Raw genomic sequence first — 26,091 nt, 5'->3', positions numbered from 1 at the left:
GTGCACTTTCACATGAGTCCCAGCAAGTCTCCCCCACCTGGCTTGGAGCTAGAACACTATCAAGAAGCAAACTCTTCCTTCTGCATCACAGAGGCACAGGAGCCCTCTCAATTGTCTTCTTTTCCATGGCTAACTTAAAAATCTCCTTGGGAAAGGTAGGTGGGGCTCTTAATTTCGGTGCCTGAAAACTTTCTTTGGAACACTGGCCGCATGGCAAAAGCACCAGGAAAAAGAGGTACAACCCCAATGACAGGCAGAAAGGAGAAAGGTGAAAGCTTCATAGCAGGTCACATCCTTATGGCAGGAACCTGAATGGCTGGTGGTGGCAGCACAGGTGCTGGCGGCAGTGGTGGCAGCAGCATCACTCTGGCTTGGAGCCTACGGAGTGAGCTAGCCATGAAATCTGAGGAGCAACCATCGGCAAATAAGCACTTTGGGGAAGTCTGGCACAGGAACGGGTAGGGAAAGGGGCTCAGTAAGCCTACAGTTACAGAGTTCCTTTGCCTCTGCATTTTAGAAAAGTCACAAATTCTATATCATATCAAGAAAAAGTTAAGTTTTAATAAACACTAGCCAGCAGATACGTGTTAGAGTAGAAGAAAAAAATCTCTGCCTACTGACAAGAGACCCTCACCCACACTAGTAAGTGAACTAACCGAGGATGCGACTCTGGAACTAGCCCCTGCGCTGTGTTCATTCTCCGCCCTCTAGGGTCCTCTGTGTCTCCTCAGACAGGGCTCTGAGTTCTACAAGGCATTTCTTTGCAATTGGACCTCAGTTTCTTGCTTGAATCCATACATCTGTCAAATAATGCTTTACCTCTCTGCTTTTCACACCAAAAGAGTCAAGAGAAATACATAGAATAAAATTATTGTCTTGTCAAAACCAAAGGAAATCTGCCCGCCTGCCTAGGTCCTAGAATCTGGTCTCTGAGAAATTGTGTCTTGGCTTGTTCTCAAGGTTAGAGGATGATAATAAAAATTTGCTAACATTTATTAAGCACTTACTCAGAACCAGAAACTGTTAAGTATGTTATTTTATTTAATCCCCTAAACGATCCCATAAAATAACATTATCTCCACGTTACAGATGAGGAAACATGCTCAGAGCCAAGGTCACCTAGATGGTGAAAGGTAGAGCCAGATTCACACGTGGGGCTGTAGATAAGGGACCTCCTGCTGCATTCAACTCCTGTTCTGTATTAGGGACAAGCAATCTGCTCTCAGAAACCAATCCAGAAAAGAGAAGAACTCTGCAGGCACGGAGGGTCAAGGAACTATCACTCTGCCAAGCTCTACTCCTACAGGAGGTTGGTCAAGATGGTACCCTTCCACGCAGAGACAGTATGTCATGTCATTTAAGAACATGGACTCTGGGACAGGTGCCCTAGATCTGAATCCTGCCTCCACCTCATGACCTTTAAACAAGAACCTTAATTTCCATGTGCTTTAGTTTCCTCATTTGTAAAGTAGGGATAACAGTATCTATTTCATAAGGTGGTTATGAAGATTAAGTACATTAATACATGTAAAGAGCTTAGCATGGAATATAGTGAGGGCTTAATAAATGTATTTCAACTCCTAAGTGCTAAAAAAGGACTAGAATCAGCAGGCGAGATGAGACAAGGTCAAAATGCCACTGACTTCACCTCATTTGCTTGACAGGTTAATATTTCACAACCCATTTCAATCTACTAAAAGACCAAAGCCTTCACAGGAAACGGTCACCACAAATCAGAACCTGTATCTTCATGACACCACTTAGTGTTGGTTGTCAACTGCTGGGCCAGATCTTAGTGTCCAGGCTAAATCTTGCTGGCCTTTTATTATCAGTACCAAGTGCAGTACTTGGTACAGAAAAGAAACTAAAGCCCTTGGGGAATGAACAAAAGACTGGATCCAACCACCCCTCGACGGCTGAAGTGCTTAGCACACAATGGCTCCAAAGGAGGTACTGCTGTCATAGTGTGCATCTGTACACCCAGTCCACAGATGTGTGGGTTGCCATTTGAAGAGTGAACGGTGCTGCAGAACAAGGCACTACTGTGAATACGGTCAATTGCAAATTTTGATTTACCACTTGAAGGCATCAATAAATAGATTCAGGAATTCCTAAGGCAAGGAGTGTAACAAATATGCCACTCCAGGAATCACGGATGACATTCTGTCTGGGGTAGGAAACTCCTTCTGCCAGGAGCACTCATTAGCACATCAACTTTGAGAAAATTGCCTTCACCTCCTCTATTACAAAGGCAATGATTTCCAATCCCTCTGAGTTCCGTACAGGTAGGAAGACTCTTTCTTTTCAACCTGCACATTGCTAGACATAAAGCTGCCAGAGGAGACCACTGCTAAAGAATATGAAATGGTTTTAATATCACTATTGAAGAACAGCCAATTGTTTTGATAAGAATAAACTGACACAGAAATCACCTGAATGAGAACAATCAGGTTTATCTATGATTATCCCCCAGCTGCTATCATACTTAGGCTGTCCACAAACACCAAGCACAGGTGTAACACACACTATACCCCTTCCTATCCTGGCCAGGCCTTTCTTTAGATTGCATAAACATCTGCCAGTGTCTCCTAGGGAAGCAAACTGTGGGGAGGTGGATTAATAAATAAGTTAAATATTAATAAGTAAAAAAGTAATGTCATCAATAAATGATTTAATCACTTTTGGTTGTCTTTTAATTGTCTATTATCTACCATCTTCACACATTAGGGTTTTTATTCATCATTTGAATTATTGGGTTGTGATTGTTAAACTACTAAAGCAAAGATACCATGAAAACCAGGAGTCTAATTAACCAGGACTGGCTCCCAAAGAGGAATTTCAAATTTTACATTTGAAAGTAAAACCGTAAAACCAAAGACAGACACCTCCTATCTCAGTAGTGTTAGACTGGGCTCAAATTAGATTAAAACCTGTTAAAATTCTCCAAGCCTAAAGCCCTCCCTTAACCAAGTCACCTATAGATGTTCCTACATATAATCTCAAAGGGTTTTAATGTGAAGCTTCAGGAAGCTAGAGAAAACTGCGCTCCTGGAGAGTAAAGCAAGTCCTTATTCTCCACCTTAGGGACATCATACAGGAGCATACTCTGGGTCTTAGGGCTGTTGAACTCAACACAAACACTTCCATTTCCCTTTTCAGCTGCTGCTCCCAGAGACTTCATTCATAACTTCATTTTGTGACTGTCAACTTGTGAAAAAGACTTGGGTCAGAGATTTAAATAAGAATCTACCCTATGGTCCATCTGGCTCATAACCAAGCCCCAAGAATTCTTAAGGTCCTGGGGAGGTACAAGAGCACATGTAAAGGAAGAACATTTCTGACCAGCAGCTCAGCACGTGTGCTGAAGATCTCCAACACAAGTGCAGTCCCAGTCACACTGTACTGACAGCATAGCTGCTGTGTGGCAGAACTGGTCATTCCATTAAAGCACGGAGAGGCACAGAAGGATCAAAAGGCAGGGAGAATGTATGTGAGCCTTGTGAATACAACTCACACTGAAGCATCAGCAATCCCTCCTCGTAGATTTGTGCTTCTTCCAAACTCAGGATGGGAGAATCAGGTTACTGGTGGCTGAGAACTGGTACTGTTTATCAGAGACAGTAATCTTAATTCACAAGGTAATTACAGTTTACAAAGGCATTTTTCACAAAGTCACCTTGCTCAATCCTCACATGTAGGGCATATATAAAACTTACTTCCACATGGGAAAGAATGGATGGAATATATGGAGTAGCCTGCCCAACGTTACAGAGTTAGTTAGCAATATATAAAGAACCAAATAGAACCAAAGGTTGGGTGTTCTTTTCGCCATACTGCTTTTGTTTTTAAACTTCCAGGGAGTCAGCCATCTCAAAATACTTGCCACACCGAAGAGGTGGCTTCTGATGAAAAGATGCATAAAGTTTAAAGAAATTTGCAGGCAATGGCCCCAAAGGGATTTCTTAGAGAAACTGTCGTAAAGACCCTGCTCCTTGACTACGTTGCCAATCCCCCCAAACTGGCCTGCTCAAGTGATCTTTATGTTCTTAAAGCACCACAATTACTTTAGGCACACGGCCTAGGACAAAGAGAGTTGGTAATAAGTTGCTACTACCAGCAGTTTCAACCACCCAGCAATCAAATGGTCCTGGAGAAAGAATGAAGCAAGAGGAACAAAACAGGTTTAAAACAGATGTATGTCATTCTTCTTAGTATAAAAGTGTACCTTTTTTTTTCCTGTTAAGTGTAGTTTTTATAGAAATCTTTTGCAAAGCAGACAGGATCATTCTTTCTGGTGCAAGGATATGCTCTAGTTCAAACATTTTATAAAACTCAGTATTGCCAAAGGCCAAAACCAAAATGAGGCAGGAGGAGGAAATGGAGGAAGGAGGTAAGTAGAGGTAGAAATCCAAAGATGAAATGCTCTGTGACAACTCTGTATTAGCTCTGTCTAGTTATCCCCATACCCACTGTCAGACTGGCTTTTCATGGAGCAGAGTCTAAGTGCCCCTCTGAGCAGCCAGGAGATGAGGATCCGATGGGATGTCCACCTGAAACAGAATCCTACTTCAGAGTCCAAAGTTGAGGAACAACATTGCCTGGCTAGCTCAGTCAGTAGGGCACGCAACTCGATCTCGGGGGCGTGAGTCTGAAGCTCACATTGTGTGCAGAGATTATTTAAATAAAAAGTAAAATCTTTAAAAGACACTTCACTCTCAGCTACTTCTTTTTATCTTTTCTTGTCTAGATGAAAGCACATCTTTTCCCCTAAAACACTTCCTAATAACATATTTCACTACCTGACCAGTTTGTCTGTCATTTCCTAAGAGGACACAACCAGCATCTTGCTAAAACCTTATCTGTATTCTCTGAAGCAATATGGCTGGCCTTGTTTCACTCAGCCCAATACACCAGGCTCAGCAAAGTCAGGGGCTCAAGATGAACTATGCTCCAGAACACAATACACTCTCAACCAGGCCCTGACAAAATATATTCTACCCGCTTTATGACCCCTCCCTGATAATCTTTGGTGCTTTTTTTTTTTTTTAATTAGAGAGAGAGAGAGAGCATGGGTGGGGAACAAGGACAGAGAAAGAGAGACAGAGAGAGAGAGTGAGAGAGAGAGAGAGACAGAGACAGACAGAGAGAGTTTCAAACAGGCTTCATGTTCCATGAGGAGCCCAACAGGGGGCTCGATCACATGACACTGGGATCATGACCTAAGCCGAAATCAAGAGTCAGATGCTCAACGACTGAGCTACCCAGGTGCCCCTCCGTCTTGGTTGTATTTTTAACTAAGATCTCAGTTCTTCTAGAAAATGCCTCTTGTCATTATGAAAGAACACCAGTAATCTACAGTCTTAGAGGTAATTCAACAACTTAGCTCCTCGGAAGACTTAAGGAAGACTTGTTTGCCAAGGAATCCACAAAACTCTCCTATTCTAAGAGTCATTTGGGTCAAAAACAAGGATGGAAAATATAAACAAATTCATGAGTAAGCAAATAAGTAAATAACCAAAATAGCCCAGTTTTTTCTTTCATTGTGAGAACGTGAGGTTCTATCACAGAGGCTAAGACCAGGTAGATGGTTGGGGTACTCAGCAAATTCCTTCACCACAAACATATTGCTACAAATAAATAATAACTAGATCCACCTATTGGTACTTAGAATAATTGAACAACTGTGAACCACTAAAATGCAAATATTTTTGCAAATTTCACTTAGTTATAATTGTATATATTTTAAAGCAGTACTTCAGTCAATGTTGATAAGGACCTCAGTCTAATCAAACAATTTCCCTGGTTAATCAATAACTTATTTCCAAACAATTCTTAGTGGAAGTAGAAGATCACATTTGAACAGATCTTACTGATAACCCTCAGAATTTCCTTCAAAATTCAGGTTTCTATAACCTGTTTTATTTTTTTTTCTCAGTTGGTTTCAATTGCATTGTAATGAAATCAAAGTACTCATAAAGTAGAACAGATACAAAAACAAGTTACAGATTGTTTCTTCCTAAGGATTTTCTCAGTTAACCCTAATAATTGTGAGGTATGCAGAGGAGAGGTTTTAATCCCAGATAAAAGAGGAGCTCTCTGCCTACTGCACTTAGGGCCTTTTTTTTTTTTTTTTAACATTTATTCATTTTTGAGAGAGAGAGAGACAGAGTGTAAGAAGGAGAGGGGCAGAGAGAGAGAGAGAGAGAGAGAGAGAGGGAGACACAGAATCCAAAGCAGGCTCCAGTCTCTGAGCTGTCAGCACAGAGCCTGATGCGAGGCTTGAACTCACTAAGTGCAAGATCATGACCTGAGCTGAAGTCGGACGCTTAACTGACTGAGCCACCCGGGCCCCCCAGTTAGGGCCATTTTCTCCCCACACTGCTGAATACTAGAACACTATATATAACACTCTTTCATATCCTGAGATGACTATTGCTCTAGCTCCCCCTACTCATTTCTCTGGAAAAAGTGGACCCTAAAGTAAACATCTACTCATGCTTCATTGTCTAGGTCTCTAAATCGACTCACTGTAGGGGAAGAAAAAGGGAGTATCTAAAATCAGTGTGGTAAATGTAAAGCTTCTTATTTTGTTTATTGAGTAACATAATCAAAACATTTCTCATTTCTTTTCCTGTATACAGAGCTCATGCTGGAAGGCGGGAGGGAAAGCCAAGAGAGAATATGAGGCACACAGCTCCTAAGACACTGCAGATCACATCCTGTGCCCACCACAAAGGCTAGAGTATTCCCCAGGTATCCCCCAAAGAGCCAGCAGCTATTCTTCCAGCCTCCCATTGAAGACATTATTTCTACTGCTACCTCCCACCCAAGAACCTTAGCTTCTTAAAGGCTGTCTCTATTATAGTCTCTCTCCCTTTAATGTCCTTGCTCGGCCATTTCAGAAAACCCTGCTGACATATTTTCTGCAGAAACAATGTCCTTAAAAGATGGGAAAAAAAACATAGTGCCAGACTTCTGAACACACAATGTTCAATGGCCACTTCAGGAAGGTAACCACCCACCATTCTTTTTTTCTTAGACAAAAAGCTACAGATCCAAGGTACAGAACCAGGCTAGCTCAGTAGGAAGAATATGCGACTCTGGATCTTGGGGCTGTGAGTTTGAGCCAGCCCCATGTTGGCTATAGAGATTACTAAAAAAAAATTAATAATAATTAAATAATTATTTAATAATTAATTAAATATTAATAATTTAAAAATATTAATAATAATTATTTAATAATTAATTAAATATTAATAATAATTAAAAAAGAAAAAAGAAGTGCTACAGACCCAATGCCACTCTTGACAGTTGCTACAAGACTAAGAATGGAAGCTGAGTCAGAAAAGGTCCAATGGGACAAAAGATTAAGTGCCTAAACCTTTCTGGTCTACTCATTCTCACTTGCAAATAACAGAATTATCACACTTCAGTTCATAACAAAAACGAGGGTAGCTTTTCACATGTAAGGCATGCTCAAGTCAAATTAGTCCATACTGAGGAAGCAACATTTGCTGAGCTATATAATCGCTGCTATTGCAGCAGGTACACATTGAGAACGAGGGAATGATCTCTGCATAAGGCAGAAATCTCAGGTAATCCAGGAATTTGAGAGAACACAAAGCTAAGAGGTCTCTAATGATGTCCCAGCCAAGTGCTACAAAGGCAGAGCCCCCAGCCATCAAGAAACTCTCCCTGAACAGACCTGAATGCTCTGTCTGAAAATCTAACACAGACTTAACTCTTGAATACCATTAAACACCCTCAGGGCTAAGATATACTATCCAGTGTATGAAAAGGCATCCTGGGATGCCTGGGTGGCTCAGTCAGTTAAGTGTCCAACTTCGGCTCAGGTCATGATCTTGCGGTTCATGAGTTCAAGCCCTGTGTCCGCTCTGTACTGACAGCTCAGAGCCCAGAGCCTGCTTCAGATTCTGTATGTCCCTCTCTCTCTGCCCCTTCCCTGCTCATGTTCTGTCTCTCTCTCTCTCTCAAGAATAAACATTTAAAAATAAATTAATAGGGGCGCCTGGGTGGCTCAGTTGGTTAAGCATCTGACTTCGGCTTAGGGTCACGATCACACGGTTTGTGGGTTTGAGCCCCGCATCGGGTTCTGTGGTGACAGCTTATACAGCAATACAAACCAATCTGAGGTTTTGTAGATTTAAAAAAAATTTTAAATGCCTTTACCCTTTCCCTACCACCTCCTCATCCTCCAAAAACATTAACCAGAATAGGATATGTATTCTTAATCAACAAAAACATTTTTTTACAGCTGACTAGGTGTGTTCTCAGTAGTGAACAAAACCTAATAATGTTCTCATGCAGATGATGTTTTAAACCACAAAGACAAATAAACAAGTATACTATTAAACAAATAGGAAACACATATCTATCTGAAATTCTTAGAGGAGAAGTACAGAAATGGAAAGAGTTCTTTAAAACTGCTAGAAGTGAAGAGAGACAGAAGGAGAGTAAGAAAGTTTATGCTAAGAGGTCAACTGTGCTCATGGTTCAACAGGTATAAAGTATACTGTGAACAGCACGTATAATGGGCAAAGCTGGACACGACCCAGAGAGGAGAAAATGATCGACCACACTTAACAAAAGTAAAAAAGCCCAGAAATAGGTAAGATCAATATATACTCTTCTTCTTGCTAAGAAGGGCCTAGTAGAAATGCTGGTGCTTTCAGAGGCTAGTTTCTATCTTCTTTAATAACCTGTATATTTATATGTAAGACTCAGAACTAATGTAGAAAAACTACATCCAAAGCTGCCAGGGTAAAACATGGTCTTTATCACACTGTAACTTCTCTAGCTTCGGGATCTATTAATTTTACATTCAAACTTTTCTTTTTTTTTTTTTTAAATTCAAACTTTAGACATTGACGCCAACAATGGTCCATTCCATAGCATATGCTATAGCTGCTAACCATCAGTTTATGTGGTTTTAAAAAATTTTTTTAAGTTTATTTATTTAGAGAGAGAGCGTGGGCTTGAGCAGGGAAGGGGTAGAGATGGAGAGAGAGAATCCTAAGGTGGCAGCACAGAGCCCATTGTGGGGCTTAAACTTACAAATGGCAAGATCATGGGGCGCCTGGGTGGCTCAGTTGGTTAAACGTCCGACTTTGGCTCAGGTCATGATCCCACAGTTCGTGGGTTTGAGCCCTGTATCGGGCTCTGTGGTGACAGCTAGCTCAGAGCCTGTTTCAGATTCTCTCTCTCTCTTTCTCTCTGACCCTCCCCTGCTCACACTGTCTCTCTTTCTCTCTCTCTCAGAAATAAATAAAACATTTTTTAAAAAATTNCTGACTGCCAGCCTAGAGCCTGGAGCGTGTTTTGGTCTGCGACTCCCTCTCTCTCTGACCCTCCCCTGCTCACGCTGTCTCTCTTTCTCCTAGAAATAAATAAAAAACATTTAAAAAAAAATTATAAAAACAAACAAACAAACAAATAGCAAGATCATGACCTGAGCTGAAACCAAGAGTCAGGCACTTAACTGACTGAGCCCATAGACTAGGTGCCCCAAGTCTACATGTTTTTTTAAAGAATACAAGAACAGAAGTGTACATTTTTATTAAATTTATTAAATACATTTTACTATTATTTAGTATATATTTTATTATTATAAGGATAATTAAGGTTTGGAGAAACAAAATTCTATAACCTGAAAGAATTTGGAATTTGGTTCTTACTCTGGATAATTAAGAGACTTCAGGGAGTCTCCCAATGCCTATTTGCTTCCTTTTCCTTGGAAGCAAATCCTTGATTTTTAACTGAGCACATGGCTAGCTGGAATAAAGAAGTCTCTCAGAGCCCCTTGCAGTTAAGCGTGGCCATGATTAAATTCTAATTACCTGGACATAGACAAAAACAGTGTTTGCAAAGTCCAGTCAGTATTCTTAAAGCGGCGGGGGCGGGGGGCACATGTACATTTTCTTCCTGCTTCTTTCCTATTGGTTAGCAAGTCAAAGTGATGGCTAATACTCAAGCAGCCATCTTGAAGCCATCACTTTGGCTTGACAAATCTATGAACAAGATATACAATAGTCTTCAGAGTTAGAGAATTTCTTCTTGTTCTCAGAACTGTTCAGTGCAATAAATATTATAATAAGTACTTATTATATACCTTCCATTTGCTTGTAAGAACTTCTCATCCACACCAAGGTGCAGAAAACCAGTTTTTAAGTGATTCTGCACTTTCTCGGGTAGTTTTGAATACATTTTTAGTGCATGTAGATAGTTAATACTATACTAAAAAGAAAAAAGCCATCATAAAGTGGTTATATGTTGAGGACGAAAGGGCTACATGACTGAAGGAGCCTGGGTCTCTGAGGTTCATGAAACCACCAGAAGATAGGCTGGATAGCTTAGACTTCATTTACATTAGAAAAAAATAAACTCATTTAAGCCAATCTAATCCTAACTGGTACAAATGATTTTAGAAATTAGTGGGGACAGGGGTGCCTGAGTGGTTCAGTTGGTTGAGCATCTGACTCTTGTTTTGGCTCCATCATGATCCCAGTGTTGTGGGATCAAGCCTTGCATCAGGCTCTGTACTGAGCATTGAGCCTACTCAAGATTCTCTCTCTCTCTCCCCCCATGCTCCTATCTCCCCCAACTGTGTGTGTGTGTGCTTGTTCTCTCTCTCTCTCAAACACACACAAAGGATAAAAACTTTTAAAAATAAAGAAATTACTGGGGATAGGCAAAGGTAGGTATTTTGCTCAAAAAATATCAGACTATGAAATAAAGGGAAAGCTGTAGAATAAACTAGTTAAGTAGTGGAACAAAAGATGGCAATGGAAAAACCTCATGATTTTTCTGCTAAGCTACAGTGTTGTAAGGTTCTGATGCTACCTCACACTCAACATATCTAAAACAATCATCTTCATCCCTCCCTCCCAAATGCATTCCTTCTCCACATGCTTTATTTCTGTTTAAGGTACTACTGCTTCTGACCTGAGTGGCCCTTTGAATCTGCCCTCTTTTGGCCTTTCTGTCCAACATTCAGTGTTAACAGACATTAGAGATTCTTTGTGCAAACTGTTTTTCAAACCTGACTTTTCCCTTACATACCTGTTGTCAGCCCTTAGTGGAAGCCACCACCTCTTCACATCTCAACTGCTGTCCTAGATCTGCAGTTTATCCCCGCTAGTCAAGACTATATACTATCACAAGAAGAGTTTCCCTAGAGTGTCATTTTGATTTTGTTTCACTCTTGTGGTTCTCCTATGTTTTCAAATTAAAGATTAAATGCAAGGCTCTTGATTACCTACCTTGCACTTTCCAAGTTATTCCTTTCATTACTCCCCAGCATACGAGGATAAGAATCAGACAGGAGTTTGGAAGCTGTAACAAACAAGATGTGGCTACCTCTGGCAAAAGCAAAAACAGCATATTACTATTTGGTATTAAAGATTCTAGGGCAGAAACCTAATAGAGGTACCAGAATCTGGCAAGTCAAGAGGTTACTCAGGTAGGAAGGACTACATAATGCAGAAACTAAAAAGATCACTAAGAGCTTATGAAGAAGGAATATGGAGTCAGATACTATTCAACATTTATTAATCTAGTTAACAAATATTTATTTAGTACATCATATGTTGCCAGGTATAGCTCTAAGCCATTTGGGTAATGAAGGGGAAAAAAAGATGAAAAGAAGAAAAGAAACACTCCATGCCTTCTTGAACCTTTCAATCTAGAGAAGTTCAGTTACACCTGGTGGCATTTGCTTTACTGTACATAGACCTTTGCCAGTCATTACTCAGGTACTTTGTCTGATTTAGCAGTTTACTCCTTTATTCCATACTTCTCAAGATTCTGGTACTATCTTTAAAATACCTAAGAAATGCCTGACAATGGAGAGCCCCTTCATTCAAGCACTCAGAAGAGCCACAAGAAGCATTCTTCTAGGCAAGGTGGCCAATATAATGTTCCCTGATCTTAAAGAGATCTCCTGAGCCTGGAACCTTGATCGGAACAAACATAATATGTCTCTGAGCTGGCGCGCCTCCAGATTGCAGGGAACCCAACATATCCTGTATTGCTGTAGATTCAGAGTATACAAGAATCAAGTCAAAGAAAAAAAAAAAGGAGACTTTTACTTTGTAACTTTAAATAAATACCTCAGGAATTAGGCAACATAAGCATTATTAGATGCATAGGTAGAAACAATAAATGTGCAACTTAATAGTTGCAGGAGAACCTATAAGGAATGGAAAGAAGAAAATTAGCTCTTAAAATGTCAACTGCAAATCCTGGATATGCCCAAAACCCAAATAATAAAAACAGATCCACATCCAGGGCAGCAAGTACTCGGAGACATCCCGTAAACAAAACAAAACAAAACACCCAACCAACCAAACAAACAAAGCACCCAACCCAAAGGAGAATTCAAATGGCAACATGAATGTCCAAAATAGAAATGAAACCTGGTCACTGGAACTGTGAGTATTCTATGTTTTTAATACTACACCACTCTAATATGGGATCTAATGAGCTATCCATTTGGAGAAAGCTCCTGAAAAAAACAAATAAAAGCTTTACATTTCCACTCCTAGATATATAACCAAGAGAAATGAAAACATATGTCCACACAAAAGTGTGGACATGAATGTTCATAGTAGCATTACACACACACACACACACACACACACACACACACGCCTGCGTGTGTGTATAGCCAAAAGTGGAAACAACCCAATGTTCAATTAACAGATAAAGAAAATGTGTTACATCCATATGATACTCAACCATAAAGAGATGAAGTACTAATTCATACAGCAACATGGATGAACTTTGAAAACATGATGCTAGGTGAAAGAAAAAAGTAAAAAAAAAAACACGTTTATGATCCCATCTATATGAAACATCTTGAGTAGGCAAATGCATAAAGACAAAAAGTAGACTCATGGACATTTAGAAACTTTGGGTAGGGGAGAGTGGAAGGAAATGGAAAGTGACCGCTAACGGATACATGGTTTCTTTTTGAAAGGAATACTTATTTTCCCAACAAAGAGATGGCCAAAAAGCAATATGACTAATCCTGAATGTATGAATTTTTAGTGATGTGAATGAAATAGACAAACATCCACTTATACTTAATTTATTAACTTAGTTTTATACATTTAAGTTATAAATAATAAAGTCTTTATTATGACTATACGCCCAATACCTACACAATAGCAGACATATAAACATAATGGGGGATCAACGGCTATTGAATGATTATATCTAGGCAGCAATCAATGAAACTTTAGTATTATTATTGTTGTTTTTTATTTATTATTTTTGAGAAAGGGAAGCAGAGTGCAAGCAGGGGAAGAACAAGAGAAAGGGAAACACAGAATCCGAAGCAGGTTCCAGGCTCTGAGCTGTCAACACAGAGCCTGACATGGGCCTCAAACCCATGAACCATGAGATCATGACCTGAGCTGAAGTCAGACACTTAACTGACTGAGATACCCAGCTGCCCCAATCAATGAAAATTTAAACTATTGGGTCATGGATTGGAGATAACACACAAAATCTAGCAAGTCTACTCATGGATTTATATTAAGAAAAATGAGTATACCTATTCATCAAGAGAATTGATTTTGAAATAACACCCCCTCCAAACTTACATGTCCTTTAACAGTGGAACTAATGAATAAACTGTAATATACTCTCTCTCTAAAAAAATTTTTTTTATATAGTTTATTTTTGAGACAGAGAGAGACAGAGCATGAGTGGGGGAGGGACAGGGAGAGAGGAAGACACAGAATCTGAAATAGGCTCCAGGCTCTGAGCTGTCAGCACAGAGCCCGATGTGGGACTCGAACCCACGAACTGTGACATCTGACCTGGGCCAAAGTTGGACACTTAACCGACTGAGCCACTCAGGCGCCCCTCTCTCTCTCTTTTTAAATAGGCTTCATGCCCAGTGAAGAGGCCAACATGGGGCTTGAACTAATGACACTAAGATCAAGACCTGAGCTAAGATCAAGAGTCAGATGCTTAAATGACTGAGCCACCCAGGGGCCCTGTGATATAGACTTATACTGTAAGACTGTATAACAATGAAAATCAACCCAGCTATACAGAAGATGAATTTAAAAAATAATACTAAACAAAAAAGTCAGGTAGAAGAATACATCCTGTGTGACTCCATATACATAAGGCTCAAAACCAAGTCAAAGGCCTCTTCAGTATTAGAACTTACAACAGTGACTACCTCTGGTAGGGGTAGAAAGGAAAAGCAAGAGAGGCAGGAGGGACTTCTACATATAACACAACATTTTGTTTATTAACCTGGGTGGTGGCTACAGGTGTTATAGACAGAATGTCTGTGACATCCCCCACACACTTTCAATTTACATATTAAAGCGTTAATCCCCAATCTGATGGTATCTGGAAGTGGCATCTTTGGTAAGTAACTGGGTCATGAAGGTGGAGCCTTCATGAATGGAATTATTACTCAAAGAGATGAGAGACAGAGATCATCTTTCTCTCCACTATGTGAGGATACACCAAGATAGCCATCTACAAACCAGGAAGAGGGCCTTCACAAGGAAACAAACTGGCACCTTGATCTTGGACTTTCCAGCCTCCAGAACAACAACAAACAAATTTCTACTGTATAAACCACAAAGTCTATGGTACTTTGCAACAGCAGCCCAAACTGAGACAACAGGTATATACAATTTGTGATTATTCACTGAACAGTAATGCTTATGATGTATGCTCTTTTCTGTATGTATGCAATACTGAAAGAGAGAGAGAAGGAAGAAAAGAAAGGACTAATGATTTCAAGACATTACCCTTCCCATGTGTACCTTTCTATTTTATTCAGGCTCCTTATATGTTGCAGTTCTCTCACTGATAGTGCCAATTTAGGTCATCTAGCAATTTTCTAGAGCACATCATTTAAAAAATTTATTCATTTATTTATTTATTTATTTGTGTGTGCGCGCGCGCTCACGTGCGCACGTGAGAGAGAGAGAGAGAAGGGGGAGGGGGGAGAGAGAGAGAGAGAGAGAATGAATGAATCTTAAGCAGGCTCCATGCCCGGCTTAGAGCCTGACACAGGGTTTGATCTCATAACTGTAAGATCATGACCTAAGCTGAAATCAGAACAGGGGGACACTTAACCCACTGAGCTACCTAGGTGCCCTTGGAGCACATTATTTTAACTGCCAGTGAACTTGCTTAAGGTTTACCACTTGGAATATTCTTGGACTGAGAATAATGTCACTGGGGGAAAGTTTATCCTAAGCCACGAGTACCTTTTGGCATAAAATTATGATAGCAAAGGTCATTCTTTTGTTGGTCCTGTAAGTGAATATGACTACTTTTTTTATTAAAAATGTTATCCAAGGGATGCCTGGCTGGCTCAGTCGGTTAACTGTCTATCTTCAGCTCAGGTCATGATCTTGTGGTTCATGAGTTTGAGCCCCATATATGGCTTTCTGCTGTCAGTACAGAGCCAGTTTTAGATCCTCTGATCCTTCTTTCTCTGCCTCTCCCCCACTCACACTCTCTCTCAAAACAAATAAATTAATTAAAAAAAAAGTTATCCAACATTTTGTGTGATTATAACCTCAGAATCATCACTGAAATTGTTAAATTTCTTTACTTCTTTAAAAAACAAACCCCAGGGGCACCTGGGTGGCTCAGTGGGTTAAGCGACCGACTTCGGCTCAGGTCGTGATCTCACAGTTCGTGGGTTCGAGCCCCACATCAGGCTCTATGCTGACAGCTAGCTCAGAGCCTGGAGACTGCTTCCGATTCTGTGTCTCCCTCTCTCTCTGACCCTCTCCTGCTCATGCTGTCTCTCTTTCTCTCTCTCACAAATAAATAAAACGTTAAAAAAAATTAAAAACCCCAGAATCTAAAATTAGAATGGGCTGAAATAAATGATTAATATATCATCCTTAAATAATAGTGACTCAAAAGAATTGAGAAAAGACTCCAGAACAGCAGACTTTATAAGATCTTAAAAAAAGGGGGGGGGGGGGCGCCTGAGCGGCTCAGTCGGTTGGGCATCTGACTTTGGCTCAGGTCATGATCTCACAGTTCATGGGTTTGAGTCCCGCATCGGGCTCTGTGCTGACAGCTAGCTCAGAGCCTGGAGCCTGCTTCCAATTCTGTGTCTACCTCTCTCTGACCCTCCCCTGCTCACACTATCTCTCTCTCTCTCAGAAATAAACAAAACATTAAAAAATTAAAAAAAAAAAAAAGATTCTTCTCTGAGGGATAAGTTCTTCAGGAACCCCTATCTCATATTCAGGTAATATACTAATTTTCAGCATTTCAAAAAAGTTTAGCAGATGTTCCCTATGTATTTACCTTAAGACTAGATGCGGTAATTAAGATGTTCTGCCTTTTCTCTTTTAGCTGAATATATATCAAGAACCAACAACTTATAAAAGAAATACAAACAACTAGTAATCAGCTATAAAAATGTTCTATCTCACTAATAACCTAAGACAAAAAAATCAAATCATTCCCTTCTTCACTACACCGGCAACATTTTTTTCTTTTTCAAGTGTATTTATTTATTTTGAGACAGAGAGAGAGAGAGAGAAGGGCAGATATAGAGGGAGAGAGAGAATCCCAAGCAGGCTCCCTGCTGTCAGTGCAGAGCCTGACGCGGGGCTCAAACTCACAAACTGTGAGATCATGACCTGGGCTGAAACCAAGAGCTGGATACTTAACTGACAGAGCCACCCAATCATTCCAACACTGGCAACATTCTTAAAAGATATAAAAATGTTTCTAATACACACAAAATCAGAGAACACAATAAAATATCCATGAACCACTAAGGAGTATAAGTACTTTGTTGTTAATGCTTGGCACTGGTTGGGATGCAGGGAGGACAGGTGCACTCAAACCCTGATGGTAAAAGAATAAATAAGGAAACTTCTAGTGGCAATGTGACTACATTGAACAAGTCATAAAACATGTTTAACTCTTAATCTGGGAAGTCTATCTGGAGGAAATTCACTTAAAGAAGTAATGAAGGATGTGTGATGTGACTATTTAGCTATGGGGGTATTCATCAAAGCATTATTTAAAATGGAAAAAAAAAATTCCATGCTCCTGGATTGGAAGAACATTATTAAAATGTCGATACTACCCAAAGCAATCTACATATTCAATGCAATCCCTATCTAAGTAACACCAGCATTTTTCACAGAGCTAGAACAATCCATTCCAAAATTTGTATGGAACCAGAAAAGACCCCGGATAGCCAAAACAATCTTGAAAAAGAAATCTGAAGCTAGAGGCATCACAATCCCAGACTTCAATTTGCTGGGAAAACTGGATAGCGACCTGCAGAAAGATGAACCTGGACCACTTTCTTACACCATATACAAAAATAAACTCAAAATGGATGAAAGACCTAAATCTAGGACAGAAAGTCATCAAAACCTTAAAGGAGAAAGCAGGCAAAAACCTCTTTGACCTTGGCCACAGCAACTTCTTACTCAACACGTCTCCAGAGGCAAGGGAAACAAAAGGAAAAATGAACTGTTGGGACCTCATCAAAATAAAAAGCTTTTGCACAGCGAAGGAAACAATCAGCAAAACTAAAAGACAACTGATGGGAGTGGGAGAAGATACTTTCAAATGACGTATCAGATAAAGGGTTAGTATCCAAAATCTATAAAGAACTTATCAAACTCAACACACAAAACACAAATAATCCAGTGAGGAAATGGGCAAAAGACAGGAATAGACACTTCTCCAAAGAAGACATTCAGATGGCTAACTGACATGTGAAAAAAATGTTCAACATCACTCATCATCAGGGAAATACAAATCAAAACCACAATGAGATACCACCTCACACCTGTCAGGATGGCTAACATTAACTCAGACAACCACACATGTTGTTAAGGATGGCCACCCAGGTGCCCCTAAATTTTTTTTTTTTAATGTTTGTTTATATTTGAGAGGAGGGGGAGAGGCAGAGAGAGACAGAGACTGAATCTGAACAGGCTCCAGGCTCCGAGTTGTCAGCACAGAGCCCAATGTGGGGCTCGAACCCATGAACCACAAGATTATGAACTGAGCCGAAGTTGGATGCTTAACTGACTGAGCCACCCAGCTGCCCTGAAACCTTCTTCTAAAATAAAGTTAAATGAGGAGTGCCTGGATGGCTTAGTTGGTTAAATGTTTGACTTCAGCTCAGGTCATGATCTCACAATTTTTGAGTTCGAGTCCGGCGTTGGGCTTTGTGCTCACAGCTCAGAGCCTGGAACCTGCTTCAGATTCTGTGTCTCCCTCTCTCTCTGCCCCTCCCCCATTCTCTCTCTTTCTGTCTCTCACAAATAAACATTAAAAAAATTAAAAAATAAAATAAAATAAAGCTAAATGAAAAGAAGATCCAGAGAGACTTGAAATGGTTAATATACTATAATCAGGGCTATGAAAATCAGCACCTACATTTAAAATATTTCTTGGAAAGCTATCTGACATGTTGAAGGTCAATTTGTCTTGAGAAATCCCAACTTTTTTAGTTTTTCTAGTAACTGCTCCAAATGTGCAATGTGCTGACCCAAAACCCCCATGTCCAGCAGATATGTCTCCTGAATTAACGGAATATCTTAGTCTTGTGTCTCAGACTGAGTCTAAAAATCAAGTTTGGTTATTTGATAGTGAATACATTAGACAGGTCTTATTCTAAAGTTCCTCTCCCAAGGGCACAAGCTGGGCTTGGGACTGCTAGTCTGGAGGGGGAGCAGGAGCATTGTCTGCACTCTTGCTACACTTCTAACCCCACCCATCACTTCTACTCTGTTAGGACCAGGAGGAAGGCAAGGAGAAAGATGATTCATTAAGAGACAACCCATGGCAAGATGGATCATTTTCTCTTTGGCTAACCACAACTCCTATCCCTTTAAATCAGGGTTACTCAACCTCAGCACTATTGTTGATAGTTTGAAGCAGATAATTTCTATGCGGGCTGTCCTGTGTGTTTTAGGATATTTAGCAGCCTTTCTGGCCTCTACCCTGTAGATGCCAGTAGCAACTACAAATATGTCTCCAGACATTGCCAACTGTCCAATGGTTGGGGAGAGGAGGAGGGTCAAAACTGCTTCTCTCTCCATCCCCCCACTGTTAAGAACCTCTGTCTTGCAAAAACATTATCAAGCCAGTGCAGGTAATTTTGTGTCCCCTTTTCTCTGGCTGCTGTTGCTTCTTGGTTTAATGCTGACTAGCATGTAGTCCCTCTTTGAGTATCAGACATCTGAATGCCAGCTCTCACATGGAGAAACACATTTGTTGGTTTACTGAAAAGCCCCACAAAAATCTTCACAGTGCCCAAGCGGGACATTTGAATCTAGCCCTATTTCCTATCCCTCAAATTCAACTCCAACCTCAGCTCATGCCCAGCAGAGGACCTTCTTGGGAGCAAAGAAAGAGGGAGACACAGATTCTGAAGCACGCTCCAGGCTCAGCGCTGTCAGCAGAGTCCCATGAGGGGCTCGATTTCACGAACAACAAGATCATGCCCTGAGCCGAAGTTGGACGCTTAACCAACTGAGCCACATAGGTGCCCCAAATTCACTTTTTTATTGTGCTTTATACAATCCAATGGGTTTTAGTATATTCACAAAGTTGGACAACAATCACTACTAATTCTAGAACATTTTTCATCACCCTCAAAAGAGACCCTATTACCCATTAGCAATCACTCACTATTCCTTTTGTAATGTTTTTAATTTATTTTTTTAAATTTATTTTTGAGAGAGAGAGATAGAGACAGCATGAGCAGGGAAGGTCAGAGACAGAGGGAAACACAGAATCCAAAGCAGGCTCCAGGCTCTGAGCTAGCTGTCAGCACAGAGCCCGACGCGGGGCTCGAACCCAAGAATGGTGAGATCATGACCTGAGCCAAAGTCGGACGCTTAACCAACTGAATCACCCAGGCACCCCTTTTAATGTTTATTTTTGAGAGAGAGAGAGAGAGAGAGAGAAAGAGAAAGAGAGCACGCATGCAGGCAAGAGGCAGAGAGAGGGAGACAAAGGATTCGAAGCAGGCTCCATGCTAAGAGTGGAGAGACTGATGTGAGGCTCAAACTTACGAACCATGAGATCACGACCTGATGATTAACTGACATAGCCACCCAGGAGTCCCAACTCACTATGCCCTCTTGAGAGCACTTCCCCCTAAGTGGCTGATAAAACCAATAATCTACTTCTGTGATAAACTTCTTCCTCCCCTATTGATTTTCCTTTGAAAATAACATTTATACAGATTAAACACAAATTTCACATAGTCACAGAATTTAGAAAAATATACATCATTAGTATATGTTAGCATTGCTAACCTCACATTATGAGATTAAAAATTATTGATCTAGATAAGCTAACCCATGATTATCAGTAATATCATCAATGCTCTCAATAAGAAATAAGTACATATTATATACAATATGTACCTATTTCCTAGGTAAAAATGGAATCTGAACACTTAGCCTAGGGAGAATGAGACACAAAGACACTTTATAACCTCCAAGTTCATCTCAGATGGACAAGATGCCAACTAATGTTGAATGTTACCTGTAGCCTAAGTGAATTCTGTGATGGGAGAACTACCAGTAATGCTAGCCTCAGAAACAAGGCTCCCCCCCTGCAGGAGTGGTGGTGTGGCCACGGTCCTCTTCCCTTACATACCTGGATGCCCGTGCAATTATCCCACAGATGCTTTCAGTCTATGCATCCTAGTCTCAAGCACCATCAGAACCAGCTGCTAAAGATCTAGCTGCCACCCAAAGCAGCAATGCCACTTCTCAGGCATCCCTGGGTCCCAAGAGGTGGATAAGTAGCCAAAGAAAAGAGGGACAACCAAGCAGGGTCTAGCATTATAGAATCGCTCTCCTTAGTACCTCTTCTGCTAGTAAGCATGCACCACATGCTGGCCACCATACCAAACACTTCACACACAACTAATCTCACAACTGCTCTGAGGTGGGTACTGTGATTATCCCCCCATTTTACAGATGAAGACACTGAGATTATGAAGTTACAAATGAACTAGGAGGTGACAAAGCTGGAATTCCAAACCTTTCAGTGCTCCTAACCCTATACTCTCTGGAGATATACAAAATCAGAAACTGGTGGGGGAACCTGGGTGGCTCAGTTGTTTTAAGCGTCCAACTTCGGCTCAGGTCATATTCTCACAGTTCGTGGGCTAAAGCCCCACGTCGGGCTCTGTGCTGACAGCTAGCTCAAAGCCTGGAGGCTGTTTCGGATTCTGTGTTTCCCTCTCTCTCTGACCCTCTCCTGCTCATGCTGTCTCTCTTTCTCTCTCTCACAAATAAATAAAAACATTTTTTAAAAAATCAGAAACTGGTGTTATAATAATCAAGATCACAAAGTGAACTGTGCTTTTGTATAACCCCCAAGCTAGTTAATTAGAATATAAATATTGGGTGTTTTTCCAATAACTGTAATCAAATTCCAAACACTACAAGGCTGAAAATTAGCATTTCACACAACGCCGTTCTAATAAAAAGTACAAACATTAACTAAAAATATCAGCTAAAAGAGAAAGGACAACATTGAAGAACAAGGTTGAAATATATAGGTACATTTCCAATTTAGAACAAATTAAGAACTAAATTACTTCAAGAAATGAACGGAAATTACTACAGAAATGAATCATGATATATATATATATGTATGACAAAAATAATTATAAACCTCATCACAGGAGACACACTGAAAGTTTCCCCTTAAAACTGCCAAAGATTCGGGGTGCCTGGGTGGTTCAGTTGGTTGGGCATCCGACTTCGGCTCAGGTCATGATCTCACAGTTCGTGGGTTCGAGCCCACGTCAGGCTCTGTGCTGACAGTTAGCTCAGAGCCTGGAGCTGTTTCAGATTTGTGTCTCCCTCTTTCTCTGACCCTTCCCTGTTCACTTTGTCTCTCTCTCTCTCAGAAATAAGTAAAACATTAAAAAAAAATTTTTTTTAACTGCCAAAGATTCAAGAAAATTAAACTGAATCCAATTCAAACACCCCTTACAATTGTTGCAGAAAGTCTGAGATATGGCAAAGGCAGGGGCTGGTCATCAGAGCTTAGGGTTTTAATGCCACAGGCTGGATTTCTGGTGTGGTCTAACTACACACCACATCCCTCGTATGGTGCATCTCCAGCTCTTTCTCTTGAGAGCATTTAAGATTTGAAGGTTAATGCAGCAGAAGCTCCTCAAGAGACCTCAAGGTGGTCTCCTGATAATCAATCCCGGTCAACAGGCTAAATGGGAAGTACCGCTGAGGTAAAAATAATCCTCCTGCACACTGCCACCAAATCCCTATTTAGCTAGATACTCCACGAAGCCAAGACTGAAGCTGCTGTACCTTAAGCTTTTCTTTCTTTCCACTCAGATGCAAAGTTGCTATGATAATACTAAATATACGCTCAATATTACTGTGTGCCAGGCCCAGTTCTAATCATGCATTAACTCATTTAATTCCTGGAAGTGTGAGAGGACACTGAGACACAGAGACATTAAGCTACTTATCCAAATCACACAGGAAAAGGTGACAGAGCTGAGGACACAACACTAGGCAGTCTGCTTCCATCTATTTAACTACTAGGATATAGGCCTCATGCCAGCCAAGACTCAGTTACTAGATAGGTAATTCTTTTACATACGCTGACAGAGAAAATCTTCAGTAACTAGTAATTTACACTCGGTTTAGAATGCACTTTCTTTTCTGTTTCCCACCAATAACCTCTGCTGAGGACAATCAGGAGAAGGCAATGAAATTGAGATTTCCAGGAAGAATGGCATGATTCAAGCCACGAGTTTTAAAGCTGAGCTCTGGCTGGGGTGCCACATTCTCTGCAGTGAAGTAGATTTGGGGTGTGGGTTTAGGCAACACCACAACCTTGCAGGAATTTATGATTATTACTTTTTTTTGTTACTTGGAATGTACACAACTTAAATACTGGAGTATTTCACACAGTACTGCTATCAACTTGAATAAGATTCCAACAAACGGGGTTTTCATCCATTTTTTCCATTGGGCTCACAAACAGTCTTCCTATTTCCCTAAATAAGCTTTTCCTATTGATCTCATTTTAATCATAAAGACAGATACCATTTAAGATTTGGCATCCTTCACATTACCGTCAGAAACACCCTGGACATCCTAGTATCTTTAAAAACCCAAATTCTCTTAACTTTGTTGACACAAAAAAACAATTATTTCATATAACTTCATGTATTCTATAGCCTCCATTCCCCCTCCATGCCAGCAAAGGCCAGTGTCTGAAGGAATTTTCATGTTAGGGGATAATGGCATCTTTTCCTTACACTTCAGGCTAATTCTGTCATACAGACATGTCATCTTCAGCTAAAGAAGGCCACCGAAGCTAAGAAAGTTGAGTAAAAATTCCAGAAAAATTAATTCTTCCAAAGTTATCTTTTAAAAAGGCATTTTACTAAACATTTGGCTGAATGGGAACAGGCAACAAACACCACACCTACAAACTGAAGAAAATGAAATGCTAATTCCTTTACACCCCTGACAACAGTTTCAAAGAGCTAATATATTCACAATTGGGCCGCTGATGAAAAGAATCAATATGCTAACAAATGCTCTTACAGCCCTCCTTCAAGTCCCAGTGAAATGGCACACACAGTAAGAGGAGACAATATTCACCCTCAACCTACAGGGACTTGGACAAGGAAGCCCCAGGTATGTGACACTGCTAGAAATACCTTTCCCAGTAGGGGTGGAATAAAAAACCCCACCTCACAGTGTTTCCTGACTTTCTACATCTCCTAGACATAAGATGGTGAAGGCATGAGCTGACAGATCTCTGCTAGAAATTACTTCCCCAGTCAGACAGCTGCCGGCTAAATGATGCCCTGAGGAGTCCTCTTGACCACAATGCTCAGTACTGCTGCAGAGTGTCCTACTGCTTGATGCCTCCATGAAGGCGCTGGGAAAGGGTTAGTGGGGACTTGGTTATCATCCTGGACAACCTCAATAAGGAAGGCTCCTTTATTCCCTTCCCCTAGACTTGGAAGTATCAGTCAATGATAAATGAAAGGCATTTCACATCAAGAATCAGGATAACAAAGAATTATGAAACAAAACAACAAAAACAAAAGAAACCAACCCAAAGCATTTGATAAAAACCTCTTCAGAAGCATATGCACAGATTCTACTTAGGGGTGCCCAGTGGATGGTAACTCAGAATCCATACCAATTTGGACTAAAAATAAAACCTGGAGGGTAGGAGAATGAATGAAAAGAGAGTCATTCATCTTCCATAAACACTTGCTTTATATACTCTGAGAAGGACCTGTCTCACATTCTTATGTCTCTCATAAGATTTTGTATGGTGTTACTGAGAGCTTGAACCATATCCATTTTCTTAAAGAATATTCAGATTAAAAAAAGTAAATTTATTTTCCTAGAATTATGATTAAAAATTACTTGACATGAAGAAGGGAGAGGGAGGAGGAGGAGGAGATGATCATCTAATTTCAAATGCTTTTATTAGGTACCAGATCCTATGTTAAGTGTTCTGTATACATTATTCACCAAACGTAATGTCACTCTTCAAGAAGCTTCCCTGATTACCCAATCTACAACTGCCTTCATCATGCATTCTTTAATACCCTGCTTTGTTATCTTTACAGCACTCAGCACTTCATATATTATTTTAAATTTGTCTACTTGCTTATGCTCTGTCTTTAAACACTAAGACAAAGTTTATATAATCTGCCTTGTTCACTGCAGCATCTCTAGCATTTAGAAAGGTGCCTGGCACACAGCAGGCATTTGTGAATGTATGATCTCATTGAGTCCACACCAGAGCCCCAAGAGTTATTGGTAACAGAGGGAACTGAGACTGAGGGAGGTAAAGAAACTTGTCAGAGAAAACCCAGCTAAGAAGAAACATCGGAATGCAGAACCTATACTCCTCTTTGTTGTGCTATACTACCTAGGTACAAGACCTCCCCTGGAGATCCCATTCTTAAAAATCTTTCCACCAAAATGACCTGCATACTCCCTAGGTTGTGGTAAGATTATTAGGAGGACGCTGAGTGGATCATGAAATCTATGCAGTTCAGCAAGAGGATTCTGTTGTGTGGCAGTGCTAAGCAGTATGCCCTCTGTCCCATGACTAGGGGAAGAATAAAAAGCTAGGAAAGGAGGCTGACTGAATAAGGATACGGTGCTACTTTATTAAGGAATAACTCCAGTGAATATTAAAAATGAGATCACACAAAAAATTGGTATTTGAGAGAATACTCTATGGGATCTATGAATATCACATAATGTCTGTCACCTTTCTTAGTCTGCTATAAGTTCCTAGAAGATAGAGCCTGTCTCTTACTTGTACTTCTGCACAGAGTACCTCATGATACCATATGCATAAGGATGGCTACCTGTCAAAAAATCCTATTTCACCCGGAAAGCATTTTGGCACTGTTCCTCCTTTGTTCTGGTATCTCATTCACTGGGCAAGGGTCGGTCATCAGGGACCTAGGAGCCCTAAGAATGTTCACAGAATGTGTGGGGAGGCTGGGAGTAGAGATATCTAAAGGCCACTCTCTCTCCATACTGCCTGGGTAAATGAATGTTTTTCCAGATATGGCTCCAAAAGAAACCCTGCCTCAGGATAAAGTGTTTTTAAAGAAAGTTATCTTAATTCTATCTGACACTCCTTTTCAAGGGGCTAGAAATTTCAGACAGGATTTATTGTTGGGATAGAGGGAAAAGGCAATTAAGACACAATATTGTTATTTTTTAAGATCAAAGATTAAATAGCTCTGATAAAAAGTAACACCCTTCTAGGAGACACACACAGTTGGGAGATGGTATAAAACAGAATGGCATCTGCCATGGCTCCCTCATTTATGTTTCCACCACTCAGAGTATTATATAGCACAGTGGCAAAAGGACTTACTCATTATTCACTGATAACAAGACGTTCATAAATTAAATGACTGTTCTCAAATTAGGACAATCAGAATAGAATCTAATAGGCAGAAAGATGAGGATCTTCATTCTTCTCTCAAAATATCGTTAGGCAGCACAGTCTCTAACACATAATTATTATCTATTA

The 26,091-nt window shown here is 40.4% G+C and overlaps 1 protein-coding gene across 6 annotated transcripts in view; it reads right to left on the bottom strand.

The window, feature by feature from the left end:
* RBM6 (RNA binding motif protein 6) overlaps positions 1-26,091 on the bottom strand; it is a 93,609-nt gene that overhangs the window by 19,822 nt on the left and 47,696 nt on the right. Inside the window, exon 1 of one of the 6 annotated variants that reach the window (XM_077777383.1) lies at positions 3,515-3,578. The exons of the other annotated variants lie outside the window; for them this stretch is intronic. The gene's annotated coding sequence lies outside the window, so the exon portion shown is untranslated. Of the gene's footprint in view, positions 1-3,514; positions 3,579-26,091 lie in introns of those variants that run through there. 6 annotated transcript variants of the gene reach the window in all.

The sequence above is a fragment of the Crocuta crocuta genome, unplaced genomic scaffold, assembly GCF_008692635.1.
Source record: "Crocuta crocuta isolate KB4526 unplaced genomic scaffold, BGI_CrCroc_1.0 scaffold77, whole genome shotgun sequence".
NCBI classification, from domain to species: domain Eukaryota; kingdom Metazoa; phylum Chordata; class Mammalia; order Carnivora; family Hyaenidae; genus Crocuta; species Crocuta crocuta.
This window is presented reverse-complemented; position numbering and strand designations above follow the sequence as displayed.